Source organism: Rhinopithecus bieti, unplaced genomic scaffold, assembly GCF_001698545.2.
Source record: "Rhinopithecus bieti isolate Rb0 unplaced genomic scaffold, ASM169854v2 scaffold_18644, whole genome shotgun sequence".
Taxonomy (NCBI): domain Eukaryota; kingdom Metazoa; phylum Chordata; class Mammalia; order Primates; family Cercopithecidae; genus Rhinopithecus; species Rhinopithecus bieti.
The window spans coordinates 950,943-971,012 of record NW_016809656.1 but is presented as its reverse complement, the minus strand read 5'-3'; the positions used below and the strand labels follow the sequence as shown (position 1 = coordinate 971,012).

Below are 20,070 nucleotides of genomic sequence, written 5' to 3'. Positions count from 1 at the left end.
TTGTGTCTTTTTTCTCGATGCTTTTAAGATCTTTTCCTTATCCTTGACTTTTATGAGTTTGATTATTAAATGTCCCAAGTTAGTCTTATATGAGTTACATATGCTTGGTGTTCTATACCCTTCTTGTGTGTTGATATCTTTCTCTAGATTTGGAAAGTTCTCTGTCTCTGTTAGTATCCCTTTAAATAAACTTTCTACCCAGATCTCTCTCTCTATCCCCTCTTAAAGGCCAGTAACTCTTAGATTTGCCCTTTCAAGGCTATTTTTTAGGTCTCGTAGGCATCCTTCCTTTTTTTTTTTTTTCTTTTGTCTCCATTTACTGTGTATTTTCAAATAGTCTGCCATTAAGCTCACTAATTCTTCCTTCTGTTTGATCAGTTCTGGTGTTGAGAGACTCATTCATTCTTCAGTATTTCAACTGAATCTTTTACCTCAAGAATTTCTGCTTGATTTTTAAAAATTATTTCAATCTCTTCAATAAATTTATCTGACAGGATTCTGAATTCTTTCTTTGTGTTATCCTAAGTTTTGTCAGTCTTCCTCAAAACAGCCATTTTGAATTGTCTGTCTGAAAGTTCACATTTGTCTGTCACTCTGGGATTGATCACTGGTCGCTTATTTAGTTCATTTTGTGAGGTCATGTTTTCCTGGATGGTCTTGATGCTTGTCAATGTCCAGGCTTTGAAGAGTTGGATATTTATTACAGTCATTTCAGTCTGGGTTTGTTTGTACCCAGCATTCTTGTGAAGGCTATCTAAGTATTCAACGGGAATTGAGTATTGTGATCTGTCTTTGGTCACTGCAGCCATATCTACATTATGAGGCACACCAAGCCCAATAATACTGTGACTCTTTCAGAATCATAGAAGTCCTGTCTTGGTGGTCTTGGGTAAGATCCTGGTGAATTATCTGTATTACCAGGCAGAGATTCTTGCTTCCCTCCCTTACCCCAAACAAATGGAATCTCTCTCTTCATGATGAGTCTCCTGGAGCTGGGGAAGGGGTGACACAAGCACCCCTGTAGCCTCCACCACTGGAACTGCATCCAGTCAGACCTGAATCCAGCATAGCACTGGGCCTAACCAAGGCCTGCAGTGATTATTGCCTGGCTACCACCAATATTCACTCAAAGTCCAAGGGTGCTTCACTTAGCAGGTGACAAATCCAGCCAGGCCTTTATTCTTCCCTTCAGGGCTGCAAGCTCCGCCTGAGCCCTGCAGATCCAGGAATTCTGCCCAGGAGGCAACATTTGGAATCAGGGACGCCAGGAGGCCACTTAGTGCTCTCCACTACTGTGACTGAGCTGCTACCCAAGCTGCAAGATAAAGTCTCCTTTATCTTCCCTCTCCTTTCCTCAAACAGAAAGAATCTCTCCTCATAGCCACCACAGCTTGGAATGTACTGGGTCACATCTGAAGTCAGCATGGCCCTGGGTCTCACCCAATGCCTGCAGCAAGTACTACCTGGCTACCATTGATGTTTACTCAAGGTCCAAGGGCTCTTTATTCATCATATGGTGGATCCTGCCAAAACTGGGTCCTACACTTCAAGGTTGTGGGTTCTCTTCTGTCCAAGGGTATGTCTAGAAATATCATCTGGGAGCTAGGGCCTGGAATGGGTGCCTCAGGACTCTGCCTAGTGGCCTATTTTACTGTGGTAGTATCCAAGTTGGAAAACAAAGTTCTCACTTTCCCCTTTCTTTTTCTCAAGCAGAACGAAGGAATCTCTCAGAACTCTGAGCTATGCTGTCTGGGGTTGGGGGATGGGTGACAAAGTACTTTCTTGGCTGCTCTGACTTGTGTCTCACTAGGTCACATGCACCCCAAGTCCACTGGCTTCTAGCCCAGCACATCACCAAGACTTGCCCAGAAATTGCAGTCCTTGTGGTGTAGACTGCCTTTCAAGTTTATTTAGAACCCTATAGCATTTTAGCCCATGGTGGTGGGGCTACCAGGAACTCAGGCTCTGACTCCCAGAATGGACAATTCCCTTCTGGCTAGAGTAGGTCTAGATGCTTCCTCTGTGGGCACCAGCTGAATTACCTCCTGCATTGCTTCCCACTGTGACAGGCAGCAGTGAGTTCCACTGCAAAGTCCCACAATCACTGTGCTCTCCCTTTCCCAAACACACAGATTCTCTCTCAGCACCATGAGCCCCCTGCCAGGAGATGGGGGTGGCTGTCAGGAACTCAAGACTATCTTTTCTACACTGTTCATACCTCTTTCCTTATGATGTTAAAACCAGGTACTGTGGTCACTCACCTGATTTTTGTTCCTCCAAAGATGTTTGCTTGTGTGGGTAGTTGTTCAATTTCCTGTTCCTGCAGTGGGGACAATCACTATAGGGTTCTGTCTGGATATCTTGCTCTGCCTGCTCACCAAAAGGCACTTTTAAGGTATTGTAGTATTTGAAAACATCACTGGATTGGTTATGACCCATGCGAAAAAAAACAGAAAAATGTGTGTGACTGAATCCTCCTGGTGCTGTTATTTATACCTAACATACCTTTGATTTTAGATTCAGGTTAGCTCCATATTCTGAAAGTCTTCCAATTCTGACTTCCTGCTTCTGAAGTTTAGCCCAAGTACCATAGAAGTCCCTTCCAGGTACTGCAGACTCCACTTTTGTTGAGTCCACACAGACTGTGGCATACACAGCACTCTGGATTGCTCAGCAGCATTGTAAAAGGATCTATAGGGATAGGTGCAGTTAGTGAGCTCCTTGCTTTGGCTCCTTTAATTCTTGAGATTTTCATTTTTCTTTGGGAACTAAAACCTAAGTGTACATAGTGATAAAAGCTAAAGGTAACATAATAAACATTATCTTATCATTTCTTTGACTAACTGTGTTCTGGAAAAGCAAAACCATTTATAATGAAAATCATTAAAGCAGAACTTCAACATTGAACATGCTACTGTCTGAACATGCTTTATGTAAGAGTTAAATCAAAATTGAGAGAACAAAACTGTTTTCACTGGCTTAAAGTTTGATATTTGTATGTATATAATTGCCTTCCATGATGATGACTGATTCAGAAGGGCGTGGCATATACTCAACATGCTCTCATGGCTTTCTTTCTCTCCAGTTTCCCAAGTAAGTATAGGGCTCTTATTCTGGAAATTAATTTGGTTAATTGCAGTTGACCAGGGTGAACTGGCCAAATAGGACACCAATTATCTTGAATGTACTTGCGTTGGCACAGGCATATATGAGATGAGAAAGTCAGAGATGGAGAATTCTCCTAGCTTCTCTTCCCCCTTAGCCAGTGGCAAGTATCTTTTCTGAAAATAATAACTTAACATGCATTTGAGTTTGATTAATGTTATTAAATTTGTGATGAGCCACAGCTGGAGGTCCTGGCTGCCATTTTGTAAAATAGAGTCTTGGGGAAGGAAATGAGGTTAGGCAATTTCCTGGGCATTATTTTTCTTAGTTTTATTCATAAATATAAGAATGGGCTTTATAGGACACATGCATGTAATATAATAATACTTCTCATCTCTGACTGTACGTTAAAATAACTTGGGGAGCACTGGAAAACTACCCCCACCCGTTTCAGAGATTCTGATTTAATTGGCCTGGCAAACAACCAGGGCATCAGTAGTTGCCAAAGTTCTTCAGGTAATTCTTATTTGCCTCTGGGCATGAGAACCACCCATGTTCCCGAAGACAGCATTTCCTGACCCCGACAGAGCCTTGAAATTAGAACAATGGAATCTGTATTCTAGTCCTCGCTTTTCCAACTTGAGCAGTCTTAACCTCTGTGAAAATTATATCAGTTCTTTAAGAAAACATGGTTATTATTGTAACCAAGCTCTCAAATTCATTCTGCTCTAAGAACCTGGGATTCTAATTATCTCCTTCCAGGAAAAAAAAAAAAAAAAAAAAAAACACTAATGTTTAATTACAAATATTAACATATTGTTTAAAATGTAAGAAATATAAATATGAATCAGATATTGTCTTTGACCTTTGGTTATTCACTGGCTATTATTCATTGGTTATTCACTCCCCACTAGGAGGCTGGGGGGTGACAATGAGTTAACTTTAATAGAGTTTCATTAATACAAGTATATCATGCAAAATAATGGCAGCAATCAATTGCCGTTTAAACAGAAAAGTCTTAATCTCATGAAGAAACTGTGATTTGAGCTTAATCTCAAATAGGGATATTGTAGGTTATAGGACAGCATTTGCAAAGGCTCTGGAGAGTGCAGAAAATGTTTTGAGAACAAATAGTTAAGGGTGGCCACATTGATTGATCCTATAGACAAGAAGTTATGAAGGCTTCCCAGGACCAGATTGTGAATAGTCTTAAGCTCAGGCACTCATTCAAGTATAAGAGAAATAGTAATAGTTTGATAGTGATATTAAAGAGCTTTGCATTTTACATTTGAGTTGCCTTCCAGGCTCCTTCCTGGGTCAGTGCTGTAGGGAGGCTTTAATTTGCAAGACCAGGAATCAAAATCAAGTCTAAACGCAAAATCCATGAGGTCCTTCTTAACCATCAGACCATATTGCCTCAGGCATTTCATGTATACCATAATGAGAAAAGTCCTTTCTACCTTATAACTTTGCTGTGATTGACTGTATAAGATAGTGCATGCATGATATTTTACTGCATGCTTGATACATATTAAGTGCTCAGTAAATTATATATTTCTGTCCTACGGTTGTTTCAGCCTGGCAGCCTCTGTACCCGTGTTCCCTCCAGCAATGAAAGCATGCAGACTCAGCATTTTTACCTGTACTGCTTAGGTACACCATGATTGACAGTCTCCATTACCCAGATTCTTAGTATAATTTATCAGTCCTCTCATTCAATTTAATTCAGTAGTTACTAAAATCTTGCTAGTGCTCAGCAGACCACGTAGACGTCTATGTATTAGGTATAAAAGGATGCAAAAATGAATATGGCATACTGTCTTCATTCTGGGAGTCTGCAATCCAATAGTGAAAATACGTATAGTCATAAATATTTAATACAAGGCCAATGTGGACATAGCTTTGATTGCCTGCTGGAGGCAGAGAAAGGGCAGATGTGAAAATCTGATAGTTCTTTGTAGTTTATTTTTTAATTAGGCCTAAGTAAAATGGCGGGTTTAAGTTGTAAACATTTGACAAAAAGCCTAAGGTACTTTGATTCAGAAATTACAGATGAATTATAATCAAACTGCATATTAGAAAATAGAGGAAAACATGTCTAAATGTTCAGTTGGTGAATTGTATCTCTCTTTCAATAACTATGCAACATAAAAGTCAATTTATTAGCTTGACAATTGTACTGCATTTCTACTATGTCCAGCATATCAAAATATGTTACAGAATTCAGTAAAGGAAAATTTATTTCCACCAATACATTATCAAACAGTAACTCTTGTCAGTTTCTCTAACCTGTCTTAACTTCAAATCACTAATGTATTTACTCACTCAACACATCTATAAAAATGGCACTCCTGGAAAATTGTCTTGGGTAGTCTTTCCATTAGCATTGGTTTTTGTTTGTTTCTTAAATTTTATATAATTATTTTACATAGTTACAGTCAATATAGGAAAATTGAAAGTTACCAGAAGTCTAAACTCTGTTAACAGTTTGTACTAAAATTTGAATTTGTAATTGGGATGCTTTTATCCTGTATACAATTTTTGCAGGTCACCTGATTCACATTAGCTAATCTCCTAGAGAAAATTAAACATACAAACATTATTTATTAAAGTGGATGTCTCTACAAAATATTATTAATGACTAGAAATCCCTTAGAAAGCAAATATTAAGTCCTTTTAAACCATTTATCATGTAACGTTAAGATATTGGAATTGCACTGCTTGTATCTTCCATCGTACTGCACTGCCTTAGCTTCTCATCTGTAATGCAATAATGCATATTGAGTAAAGCTAAATCTGGCTTCCAACTTTAATTAAGAAAGTGCTGTTATGTGAAGCAACACATAGGCCTTGCATTTCCCAGTGCCCAGTGAAGATGTAAATTCCTCACTGCCTGAGTTAATGCTAGCACACAGGCACATAAGGACCAGAATCTTCATCACCAGCTCATAATTTTTGATTGCTCATCGTTGGCAAAGTACTCTAACTAGGCACTCTAATGGGCAAACATAACCAAACATGCTGACGAGGCTGTTCTATGTGAGCAAAAGAAGCCTTGAGGAGATAACAGAGTAATGCTGAAAATGGCATTTTATGAACTAAGGAAAATTACTGAAAGACTAGAGACATACGTGAATATTGCCCCTCAGATAGAACTCATATATACTCTTCATACCAGAAACTCCTTTTTGATACTCAAAAGGTAGGCTGTCTTTCTGTGAACAAAGATAATATTTATAGTAGAGCTAGGAGCAAGATACTAAAGTTGGTAACACTCTGAAGAAGCTTGAGGTCAACGTTTTGGTAGGAGCATCCCGAGGGTGTCTTGGAGAAAGAATATTAAGTTATATTAAAGTCTTTTTTTTTTTGTTTTGAGACATGGAGTCTCACTCTGTCACTCAGGCTAGAGTGCAGTGGCACCACCTTGGCTCACTGCAACGTCGACTTCCTGGGTTCAAGCCTTTATAGTACCTGAGATTATAGGTACCTGCCTGCATGCCTAGCTAATTTTTTTGTATTTTTAGTGAAGACAGGGTTTCACCATGTTGCCCCGGCTTGCCTTGAACTCCTGACCTCAGATGTTTCACCCACCTTGGCTTCCCAAATTGCTGGGATTACAGGCATGAGCCACCATAGTCGGTCAGATATATGTCTTCTTTAGTGAATAGTAATAACAATTTACCCGTAATTGGGCTGAAAGATAGTTGAACCTATGTTGACTATAGGAGTCATATCCACTCATTCAACAAACACTTTTTGAGCAAATTCCTATTGCCAAATACTGTTTTATGTACTAGGGATAAGTTGTAAACAAGAATGATGTTTTCTGCTCTTGAGAATAGCAGTAAAAAGTAAAGTAAATAAACAAAGTCAACTTGTAGTATTATGCTGAATATTGGAACATGTGATATGATAGGGACTTACTGGCTAGAGGATCAGTCTGAAAGCACAAATATCTTTGGGGTAGTCCAGAAAAAGCAAGAACACCAGTGTGACTGACACCAAATGAGCATGGAAGAGAGGAGCTGGAGAGGTAGGCAGGGGTCAGCTCTTAAAGAACTGCCCTTTGACAATGTGAGGGGTTTGAATTTTATTCTAAGTTTAATGCCATCAATTAGAGGCTTTATTAACCAGGGTAAGTAAATGTAGACTCTAGAGTCTCTGCTTCTAAGTTTCATTGACATATTTATAAGATCACTCTGATCATACTGTCAAAACTATGTTGTCAGATGGTAGAGGAAAAAGTAGAGTCATCGGGATAATTCAAGGAAGAAATCATGGTAATGTGGAGTTGGATATTAGCAGTGGGGATGGAGATAAAGGGATAGATTTAACATGTATTTAGGGGTTAGAGCCATAGGAACTCACACAGCGATTTGCCTGCTCAAGGCAATTAGGAGACCACATAAGACTTTTGATGTTAATACAGACTGTTTGTAAGGGTAGAGAAGTTGCCACAAAACAAAGTATCATGCTCAGTTTTTAACAAAACTGTATAGTGCCTCTGCTACAGATATAGTACAGGTAGTACAGATTATAATACATCAAGAAGAAGAAAAGAGGTGGGAGATAAGTGCAGAAAAACTTAATGTAATATTTAAGGGACAGAAGTCTGTGAGATGATTGTGGTGTGGAGGGAAAAAATTGAAAAAACAGTTTGGGAGTCAGGAGTTAGGAGTCTTGAACTCTGAATCCATCTCAAGTACTAATCCAAGGTATAATTCTGAGAAATGAGCTTTATCTTTTGAAAGTCCTGTCTCCTCATTTGTAACACAAGAGTGATGTGGAAGAAGATTGTCTCTATAGTCACTAATAGCTTAAAATGTTCATTACCCCTATTAGTCTTTTGCTTTAGAAAAATAGTGACTGAAAGATGCATGATGAAACGTTATAAAATTGTGTGTTCTAAACAACTTTTTTTTTTACTAAATGACAGTGTATTTTAAACTTAGAAGAGTTAAGAACTTAGAAAAGAGTAAATTTTATCCATATGAAATGCAACAATGTTTTATTAAGGAATAGTGAAATTATGGAATATTTGCCTTAAGTATTGAGTATTAAGTTATCCATTCTCCAAATAGTTAATTAATTTCCTATGTACTAGGTTCCAGAAATATAAACATTTTTATATGGTTAGATAAAATCATATATAAATGAATCATTACATAGCACTTACCATGTGTCAGGGCCTAAGCACTTTAGAATTATTAATTAATTCTCAAGATAGTTGTGCAAGACAAGTATTGTTTTCATCCATTCCACAGATGAGAAAAATGAAACTCAGAGAAATTAACTAACTTGTCTAAGGTCACAGAGTTAATAAGTGGATGGGCCAAGATTTAGATTCAGGATTTCTGATCCTAAGGTCTCTGTCCCTAAATGCTATATTATATCTCAGATTGATAAATGAAAGTCTGTATTATTTCTATGAGAATTTAATGCAGATAAGTTTCTATATTTTTATCATAAATTATTCTCCATCATTTTGGGAAAAGAACAAAGACACTCAAATCCATGATGAGGAATTATGAAGTAAAAGGAAAATTTATAAGTCAAAGAGTTTTATGCACTCAGCAGAGTTGATTGAATAAACAGAGCATACAATACAGATTTGTTTACAGAATCCACAGTAGAGTAAGTTTCAAGTGGATTCACTTACAACAGGCATTTTGCCTACTAATCTTTACAATCAGCTGAGTAGGGTAGTTTACAAGATATGATCTTCCTAAGGCATAAAGGGAGAAGGGGAGACATGTTTGCTGGATATATTTTAGAGCTTATATTTCCCAATAAAAGTACATTTGGGCAATTATAAGTATGTAACTGTTGTAAATCTTGGAATTACTTCAAACCATCAATAAGGTTACCACAAAATTAAATTCACTTATTTCACAAAAGCACTCTTATTCCAATCAGTTGGAAAATGTAGAAAGTCTTGTTTCTTCTGGATTACCTGTATGCCACAAAGCAAACACAACCTATTCCTTTTGCTTGTTTTTCTTTGGTTTGATTTCTATGAGGGAATAGAAAAGTTGAAAATGTTGAGTATGAAATTTTAGATAAGATCTAAATAGATTAGAAAAGTTTAAATTATTGAGTGAAATTTTAGATAAGATCAGACACTGAAAAACTTAAACATGTTTGTTGAATTATAAAGTGTCTTTTCAATTACATAAGATAGAATATATTTATTAAGTATAATTATAATATTATACTATACATTTTAAATTCTATTTTTTGGAAGTGGCAATTAATTTACTATGTACAGATTACCCTTGAACAGTATGTGTTTGAACTGTATGGCTCCACTTAGACGTGGATTTTTTTTCAACCAAACACAGATCCAAAGCACAGTATTCATGGAATGGGAAACCTATGTAAACAGAAGGTTGACTTTTCATATGCATGGGTTTCACAGTGCTGACAGTGGGGCTTGAGTATGGGAAGATGGTATACCTAGGGGTCTTGGATTCAATACCCCACTTATACTGAGGGAGGACTGTACATGACTGGAATATTTGGTTAGCCATTATAGCTATTTTCTTGACTATGTTGTGTACAGGAGAGTTTCTTTCTTAGCAGTGAAAATTTTTGTGGACTAATTGACCTTAGGTAGTTAACTTTTAACCATTGCTTATAATGAGCCAGACACCATGCTGAACATGTTACATAAATTACATTGTGCATCATCCCAACAGATAGTTATAATACTATTCTTGTCTCCATTTTACAAAAGAATAGATTGAGACTTACAGGAGTTAAATAACTTACAAAAGGCAGTATGTTTCAGCCAATAGGATTTGAATATAAGGTTTCTGCATTAAAAGATGCACACATCCTGTCCACAAGGATATTGTCAATATCATTAAGAATATTAAATATATCTAATAGTTATGTCTAAACCACTCTTAAATTTTATCTTGTTTTTTGCTGTCAGTCTGTTTTAAGACTATTTTAAAAATTGTTTATCTTTACAGTGTCACTTTTTTCTGTTCTCACCTTCATCATCTTTGTTTAGTTGATAAATATTTCTTGCCTGGGTCAATGCCTTCATCTCCTGCCTGGTCTCATTGCTTCTTTACTCACACTTCTTTAATAAATTTGGTATACTCTCAACAGAATCCATGTATATAAACTCTTTATCCTTAGTTCAAGAACTTCTGTGTTTAGTATAACTATTGGAATTCTTTAGGCTGCCTTATAAGACTCTTGATAACCATACCCGTATTAACTACCTTATATATTCCATCTTCATACCATTTACTTTTTGTTTTATTTGAGTTAGTTTCCTTTCTTTATATAGAATTTTGTGATACTCATTTCCATGCTTACATCTATTTGATCATTTTTCTCATTCTACATTTCCGTAGAAAAGGTCCAGTTAAAGGCCCTCATCTCCAGGCTAAGAAGCTGATTCGAGCTACCGTACTTGATACTAATTTTTACCTTGTCAAAAGTGCAGGCATTTATTAATATACCACCAATGAGTTTTCATCTCACAGTGTCTAATATTATCTTTTAAGTTGAGGTTTATACTCATTATCTCTTCACGGACTAGGTTTTATTCAACCTATACCCCCATACTTCTCTATTAAATCCTGAAGGAATAGTAACTACAACTTATTATACATTTATCAAAGTTATTCCACTTCAGAATAATCAAAGGTGATTGTACTTGATAATGCAGTATTAGTCAAACAGTTCTTGCAATAACACTGTTATTTTTATATTAATTCTGTAGTTTGTAAAAGTGCAAAAATGAAAATTACATATGCTTTCAAATTAAAATATGTAGCAAACATGAGAGCTGAATATATTCATCAATATAGTAATTTGAGACAAAAGTACTAAAATTGCAGGCTTCAACATAAAAGTGTATATTGCAAATCACAAATAACTCTAAATAGTCAGTTCTTGAATATGGTATTTCTTTGATAATGGATATAGTAAAATGTTATGTTAATTCCAGGTGTCTTTTGCAAATGTTCTTTCCCCCTTAAAGATTTGAAGCAGTATCAGAATGTAATGTAGCAATGTTGACTGAATATAAAAAATTTGGTTGTGTAAGTCAAAGAATAACAAGGGTCACTCACTTATTTAGTTAGCCATTTATCAGATACTTATTGAACACCTAATATTTGCAAATTACTGTCTTAGAGTATGAAAATTTTAATAAGAAGACAGTTTATTCTCACACGTGCCCTTACTCTGATGTTGAGATAGTCAAGGAATCAAACTACTGCAAAACAAATACTTGTGTAATAGCGGCACATGTGATCTGCAACAGGAACAGAGAGGAGAGACAAGTTTGTGTATGTTGATAATGCATTTGTTTGGTCCAGTAGATTATTTTACCTCGGTGACTATAATATGTTCCAATTTATGGAAATTTGATATGCATATGTATAAAATTGATTAACTGGAGCGTTTGTGTTACATAAAAGAAGGCCTGCTAAGAATTCCTCTGCTATGTTTAAAATATTTATACATGGATGAACATGTGTTAAAAATGATTTACACAAAATTTTTTATGTGTACAGCTTTTGATTAATGGAATGGATTTATAGCTTTATAATAAAAGACTGTCCTTATTGTTCCAGATTTTCCAATAGAAATACTTGTTATAGGTTCATGAAATGCTATAACTGCTTTTACAGAAGAGCTTCTGCTTGCCATGAAAACTGGATTATCCAAGCACCAGCTTACAGATGATCTGCCTGGGTGAGAAATAGTGATTGGGAAATTCAAGTCTCAGGCCAACAGCATTAATATATGGAATGGCTATACAGGGGGATTTGATATGAGCCAAATCAAGAAACCGTATTCCAATCAGACCCATCACATCTGTAAAACTGACATGCCCTAGTCTGTGGTGATTACACAGCCACATAGAGCTATTGCAAGCAGGGCATTAAAAGTTCTGAACCTTGAGTGTCTGCTGTTGCTGCATACAGCATTTCATCCTTGAATGTGCCCTTTTAATCCATAAGAATCTGTCATATCCAAACCATGATGAATCAATATAGGTATTCTATTTGTACTGGATAGAAGATGCTGTTCCAGTTTTCTTCATTTCAATATTTACAGAACATTCCAATGAAATGTTCATCAAGGTTTTGGCAAGCTGTTTTAAAATATTAATGGAAAGGTGATAAATAAACTAGTTACACGAGTAGTTGTTATTCAACATAAAACCCTAATTGCGATAGATAATACAAAATAAAACTCAAAATATCATTATGACGTTGAAGCACTACAGCTGTACTGTAAATATGGAGGGCTGCAGGCTGGGTGCAGTAGCTCATGCGTGTAATCCTAACACTTTGGGAGGCCATGGTGGGGGGACTGCCTGAGCTCAGGAGTTCAAGACCAGCCTGGGCAACATGGTGAAACCCTATCTCTACTGAAATACAAAAAATTTGCTGGGTGTGGTGATGCATGCCTGTAGCCCCAGCTACTTGGAAGGCTGAGTCATAAGACTTGCTTGAACCCTGGAAGCAGATATTGCAGTGAGCCGAGATCACACCTCTGCACTCCAGCCTGGGTGACAGAGCAAGACTCTGTCTCAATTTTAAAAAACAATGGAGGGCTACATGTGGTGGAAATACATTGGAAATATCCATCTACTTTTCAACCAATGATTCAATGATACAAATAATCATTTAACCTTGTATGATAAATACACACATATTATCTGAAAACTCACCCATGGGGAAGATGGATTAGATTAAACAGTTTAGAATTTTTAAGTCATATTGTAGTATCTTATTTTTACAATTTTAAAGACAGCAGATAGTGAATATTTTGAATGTCTGCTTTGCTAACTGTTAGTCTATAATATTCTCATGTAATTTTGACTAATAAGTGTACATTAACTATGTGTACAAGCAATGATACATTCATATTTGTACCTCTGCTTTGTTTGAAGTATTGTTCCAGTGAATTAGCACACACAGAATACTTAGTATTAAGTAATTTACAATGGAATTGAGAAGAGATGCCTCTTTATATGAAATGAGAAATAACAGGTATTAAGATGAGGATGCATATGATAATTGCAATGGTAGATTACAGAGGAAGAGATAAATGTGGTAATTATTACCAGGAATGTCTCATGTCACACACACACAAATGCACACACACACATACACACACACACACGTATTTGTGTAATGACAAGATGTACCAAAGTTTGGGGGTAAGAATCAGAGAGACCTAGCTTCAAGAACCTGACTTGCTTACGTATCATCTCTGTGACCCTGAGCAACTGCCTGAGCTTTCATCTCCCTTTTTGTAAAATGAAGACATTAATACTCACATCACTGGGTTTTTGTAAGACTTAAATAGAATAAATATATAAAACATCAATTTGTACTGGACAAAAATTGTGATTATTATATTGATTACCAGCATGATTAATAACTTCCTATAAAAATGTATGTTTTCCTTGCTTAGTAAAAATTGTATAATTATAATTCAATAATTTTTACATTATTTTCCTGTCCTATTCAACTACAGAAATGACACAAGACATATGACAGTGGGACATTGAAAATTGTCAGATTGAAAAATAGATTGTAAATTTGTTGCTAAGGCAGCAGAAGATAGGGTTGTCAAACTTTACTGAGGTGTCAGAGTACGTGATACTTTGAGCAGTGATGAGTGAGTTTGCTCAAAATTTTCAAATCACACGTACAGTTCCTTCAATGATGAGTGTGTTCTTCAATTCTAGGTTGAAAGACGGATGTCTCACTTATTTTTTACAGAAAATGAGGTGGCCACATAAAACATTTTAATGAAATGAAAGTTGTGTAATACATTTTTATTTCTAAATTTGGAAGAAAGCAATATTAGTTTCACCTCTTACAGAAAATAAATATGGTTAAGATAATATAAAACAATTAGTTAAAACCATATATGCCAATTAAACCTCACTAAAGACTGTTTTGTTATAGTAGTTATTTATAATCTGAATATCCTTATTATATTAGTTTGTTCTTACGCTGTTACTAATATAAAGAACTGCCAGAGAATGGGTAATTTATAAAGAAAAGATGTTTAATTGATTCACAGTCTGCATGGCTGGAGAGGTCTCAGAAAACTTACAATCATACGGGAAGGCAAAGGAGAGGCAAGTACCTTCTTCACAAGGTGGCAGGAAAAATGAGAGTGAAGCAAAGGGGGAAGAGCCCCTTATGCAACCTTCAGATTTCATGAGAACTCACTCACCATCACAAGAACAGCATGAGGGAAACCACCTCCATGATCCTATCACCTCCCACCAGGTCCCTCCCTCGACACATGGGGCTGATGGGGATTACAGTTTGAGATGAGATTTGGGTGAGGACACGGAGCCAAACTATATCACTCACCAATTATTCTTTAAAAGTGTGATTCACTCCATTACTTCCCTAGATTGCAAAATAAGCACAGTGTTCCAAATATAATGGCTAACTAGTGAACAGAACTCAGATTATAGGTTAGAATGGACCTCTGTCTAACTTTTGGCTTTTTCCATATGACCTTGAGCAAATGTTCTAGTTACTCAGTGCTACATCAAAAAACACCCCCAAATTTAATGACTTAAGACAACACTGAGCATCTGTTTTGTTCACAAATCTGTCACGTGAGCCGGGAATGGCAAGGACAGCTCATCTCTGCTCCATGCAGCATCAGCTGGACTGGCAAGAGTGGGGATTGGAGGAGCTGCAGTCTAGATGGGTCCCTCACTTGTCTGGCAAATTGGTGCTGGTTGTCAACCAAGAGTTCAGGCAGAGCTATGAGCAAAGAACCTGAATTCTTCTCCACGTGGCCATCTCCATGGCTGCTTGGTCTTCCTCCTGCCACATGGGTAGTTTCTAAAAGTAAGCATCCTGAAGAATCAGACAAAAGCTCTATTACCTTTTATGACCTTGCCTAGGAAGTCGTATAAAGTCACTTTTACTATAGTCACAAGCACACTGATTTCAGGAGAAGAGAACAGAGGCCTAACAGTTTTGTGGAACGAGTGTCTATAAGAAATTGTCACAAAAAAACATGTTTTGAAATATATTGTTGGGGCATTTTTTTTTGGAAAACTATCTGCTACAGTACATTATTTAATATTACTTAGCTTCAGGTTCCTCATCTTAATAATAAAATGGTAGACACCCTTCTGATCATTTTATACATATGACATTTATTAATCCCTCACAACCACCCCTGAGTTAAGTGCTATGTTTTATTCCAGTTGTCTTAGTCAGTTTGGGCTTCTGTAACAAAATATCATAGACTGTGTGTCTTAGACAGCAGAGATGTATTTCTCACAGTTCATAAGGCTGAAAGTCCAAGATCAAGGCACCAGCAGATCTGGTGTCTGGTGAGTACCCTCTTCCTTATTTGCAGATGGCTATCTTCTGTCCTCACATGTAAGACAGCAGAGAGATCTGGTTTCTTCATTCCCTTATAAGGGCACTAGTCCCTTCAGACCTCCATCCTCATGACCTAATCACTTCCTAAAGTCTCCTTCTAAAAATATGATTGCATTGGGGATTTTAGGCTTCAACATACAAATTTTGGGGGATCATACATACACTCAGTCAATAGCACCTATTCTACAGAAGTGAAAACTGATGCATATAAAAATGAGTCACGTTAAATTACAGAGCTAGTAAACTAAAGAAACAGAACTCAAACCCATGTGATCTAGTTTCAAAGGCCACATTCTTTATTTACTTTGTAGTTAATTTTTGTAAGAATAACCAAAATAGTATATGCAAAGTGCTTAGCAAAGTGCCTGGCTCATTTTGAATGTTCAATAATTATAAATGGTTTTGTTGTAGCTATTATTACTAATACATCTTATAGTAAGTTACTGGACACATTCTTTTTGAGGATATTTTTCTTTATTCATAAAAGAAAATTCAGTCTGACTTAAAGAGTATGCAATAAAGGAATATTGAAAGAAACGGTGACAAACTGTCATAACTAGATGGTCTACACAAAATAGTGAAACAAGAATAAGAATCTCTGAATAGGGGATAAAAATACTAAACAGTATTTCATTTCAGAATACTTGGGAATATGATTATAGATTCACTGAGCACGTTTTGTAAAACCAAATATGAAGAAAGTAATATTAATGTGGGATTTAGTGTGGTTGAATAAAACATATCTGGGAATATAAAATTAAATAAATATCACATTAGAAGATAAATGTTGGAACATTTAAAGGGTGATCAATATTTATAGGAACAACATAGTGGCTTCTATGTTGTATGAATATGATTACCAAATTATATTCAAAATGGTAATAAAATTTAGCCTTACCCTAAAAACTGTTGCTATAAGTCTTTTGGTCTACATACCTTATCTTAACTTCCAGAGCAGAAATGCTTACCTTATTCTCACACTAGAAGCAGCTTTAGAATTTTAACTTTGCTTGTCACTAGCCTCCGACTACTAAACCATTTCTAACTCTTTTCCAAATAATGTCCTAATCTTGACACTTGTCCATCTCTTGAGTGTATGTGGTTTTTTTCCGAATCATCTTTAACATGTAAATTATAAATCTATGAATGAGAAAAGATGATAAAAGATAAATTGAGGTATAATACATTCACTGTATGCTTATTAATGGCGACTTACCTGAGTTTGCCAGTATGGAAATATATATTGATTTCAGGATATTCGGGAATATGGTGATAGTTTTCCTGTGTGTGTGTATATAACCCCTGTTTCTGAGTGTGTCAAAATAGCCACATCAAAAAAATAATAATAATAATAACTAACTGAAAACAACAGTATATGATTTCTATGTTGATGTCCTCTTCTTTACATAACCGGAAGTTTAAAAACCTGACTGCTAGTCTGATACCTGGGTCCTGGTCTTGGTCTAGTTCTTAAGTCTTTGGCATGTTAAATAGAATAAAATCCACATGTGTGCATTTCGGAGTAAGCCCAAGAGTTCATAAACAAGTTTATGGATTGCTTTTCTAAGCTTCTGTCTCTCTCCATGTTCTCCGGGTACTTTCTGCTTTCCTGTGGTTTTTCTCTAAGATCCTGTGGCGAGAAGGCTGAGGCTTTATTTCCTCCACTCTGCTGTGCCCTTCTGCAACTGCATTCACTTCCAGGGTCATGTGAGAGGAGGACAGAGAGAAAAAGAAACACAACAGAGGTTGACCCAACCCTCTTGGAAGCACAGCTTCAGTGAACAAACAAGAAAGTTACCTTTCTTAAGAATTTTGGCTTCTGTGGTTCCCATTTCTGGCCACCGCCACCACCATCACTATGTGATTGCTTGAGGACTGGGCAAGAGTTAAGCAAGAAAAGAAAAAATGGATGGGGCATTGCCACATTCTCTCTAAGCATTATGAATTCTGATTCCCACTCCTAAAGCTAAAATGAGCAGGCTTGTCCTGGAGCTGTCAATGGCCTCGTGTCCACTTCCAAGTTTCCAGTTCATTCAGGACAGGAAACGGTTGAGGGAGAATTAGAAAGATGAATGAGAACAATGGTAAACTTATCATCAGCCCAGCGATACTTCACATTTTGGTCTTCTCCAGTCTGCCTACTGCTACTTCAAGTCCTCAAATGGCTTCTTTGTGTATTCTGCCTAGATTTTATAGTTAAGTGGGAGAAAGAGGATGCCATGTGTTTATCCTTTCTGGAACAAGAGCATTTTACTCTGATTCTGTGGGATTAAATTGATGTAACTTGCAGTATATTTATGTAGGTCTAATGGTTTTTCTATTTATTCAATGGGAAGTTCATTAAAGCATTTATTTGATGACAGTAAGAAATTGGAATTAGTGCTAGTACCCTTTTACATACATTATCTAATCATAATCTCATGTGTTCTTTGTGTGTACGTGTGAGAGGGAGGGAATCTCACTCTCTTGCCCGGGCTGGAGTGCAGTGGTGCAGTCTCAGCTCATTGCAAGCTCCACCTCCTAGGTTCAAGCGATTCTCATGCCTCAGCCTCCCAAGGAGCTGGAATTACAAGGGCCTGCCACCAACGCCTGGCTAATTTTTGTATTTTTAGTAGAGATGGGGTTTCACCATGTTGGCCAGGCTGGTCTCAAACTCCAGACCACAAGTGATTCACCCACCTAGGCCTCCTAAAGTGATAGGGATTACAGTCTTGAGCCACCTCACCTGGCCTCCTGTATTCTTTATAGTAGACATCCTCTGAAGAAAGTTGGATTCAGTATTTTGAAGCACAGTACTATTGCTATATGCCCAACAGAAAAGCATGGAGTGCCACTGCACTCCAGCCTGGGCAACAAGAGCAAAACTTCGTCTCAAAACAACAAAACAAACAAACAAAAATAAAAGAAAATTAGTGATATTTCAATCACTGTATTCATATTTAGTTTCCCTTTAATATATATCTTTCTCTAAAAATTTACTTTGAGTTTTCCATATGTATGACATTTTATTGTTAATAAGTAATCGCATAAAGTTTCTCAAATTATAAGCATATTTTGAAATAAAAATTTCAAAATGTATTTCAGAAATGAGGACATGTTTGTAATTTGATTATTCTTTACTGAATATATAACCTTATTATTTATAGACTTGGATTTGGTGAATTTGAGAATTTCATTGGATGCTATCAGGTTATTCGGAAGAAACAACATATATATGTTTATTCACGCTTAAGTTTTACGGTTTTCTTATGTTTAAATTCCTTAATCTTCCCTGCTTTTGCTAATTACTTGACAACAATATTTATTGTACAGCAGTATCTAGGAAAACATAAATGATATTATTTTTTGCCAGTTTCTGAAAGTTCTTTCAACAATCCTATTATTTTGAGAAATGATGCAGATCACATATTTTACTGATAAGTCATGCAGGTTTATCTAAACTTACAGGCTATTGAACAACATGAGGGAAAAGCAGTCAATTATATTAATATCAGTTCCTGACACACAAGACACAATTCAATACTTCATCAAACAATGAGAACCACACAGCATGATATGCTAGCTAGGATTTCTCATGTTATTTTTTTGTCTTCCAGTTCTCTGATGATAAGGATAAGCCTAAAAACGCTGCTGACAATACATCGTCTAAGCATTCAGTTGTGAAAGTACGAGTAGAACAGATTATTCATTTCTCATTCTTTATTAGAGACATGCTTTGTGTGTGAGTGTATGTGACTGAAAGTCACAGTCTTCAGCTGTGTTTCAATCAATACTTCAATATTCTGATTTCAGTTTTCCGTGGATAATGAAATTTCAAATATCTATAAGCGAAATTGTTTTATAAGATAATTAGTGTAGCCAGGCGTGGTTTCGGGTGCCTGTAATCCCAGCTACTCAGGAGGCTGAGGCAGGAGAATTGCTTGAACCCAGGAGGCAGAGGTTGCAGTGAGCTGAGATCGTACCACTGCACTCCAGCCTGGGCAACAAGAGTAAAACTTCTTCTCAAAAAAAAAAAAAGAAAAGAAAAGAAAAAGAAGAAAATTAGTGATATCTCAATCACTGTATTCGTATTTAGTTTGCCTTTAATATGTCTTCTCTAAAATTTACTTTGACTTTTGCCACATGTATGACATTTTCATTGTTATTTTAAGCAATCACATAAAGTTTCTCAAATTATAAACATATTTTGATATAAAAATTTCAAAACATATTTCAGAAATAAGGATATGTTTGTAATTTGATTATTCTTGACTGAATATACTTCTTCCAATTATATGATCTGAAATTTAGGAAGGTAAAAGCTTTTTGTTAAGCATAGTTTATTGAACATATCAGTTTACCTCTATTCCTTTTGACAATTCACTAACAGGAATAAGGGTATATAGAATGTTTAACAAGAACAAAGCAAAAGGGAAAGGGAAAAGGAAATACATCTGGTGAGAAAAGTCAATGTCTGTATTAGGTCATTTCTTAATTGCTATAAAGAAATACCTGAGATGGGTAATTTATAAAGAAAAGATGTTTAATTGACTCGTGATTCTTCTGGCAGCACAAG

General features: G+C 36.2%; 1 protein-coding gene across 1 annotated transcript in view; it reads left to right on the top strand.

Moving 5' to 3' along the window:
- The window catches only part of EPHA6 (EPH receptor A6), a 960,105-nt gene that overhangs the window by 383,588 nt on the left and 556,447 nt on the right, over positions 1–20,070 (top strand). The gene's annotated exons all lie outside the window — the stretch shown is intronic.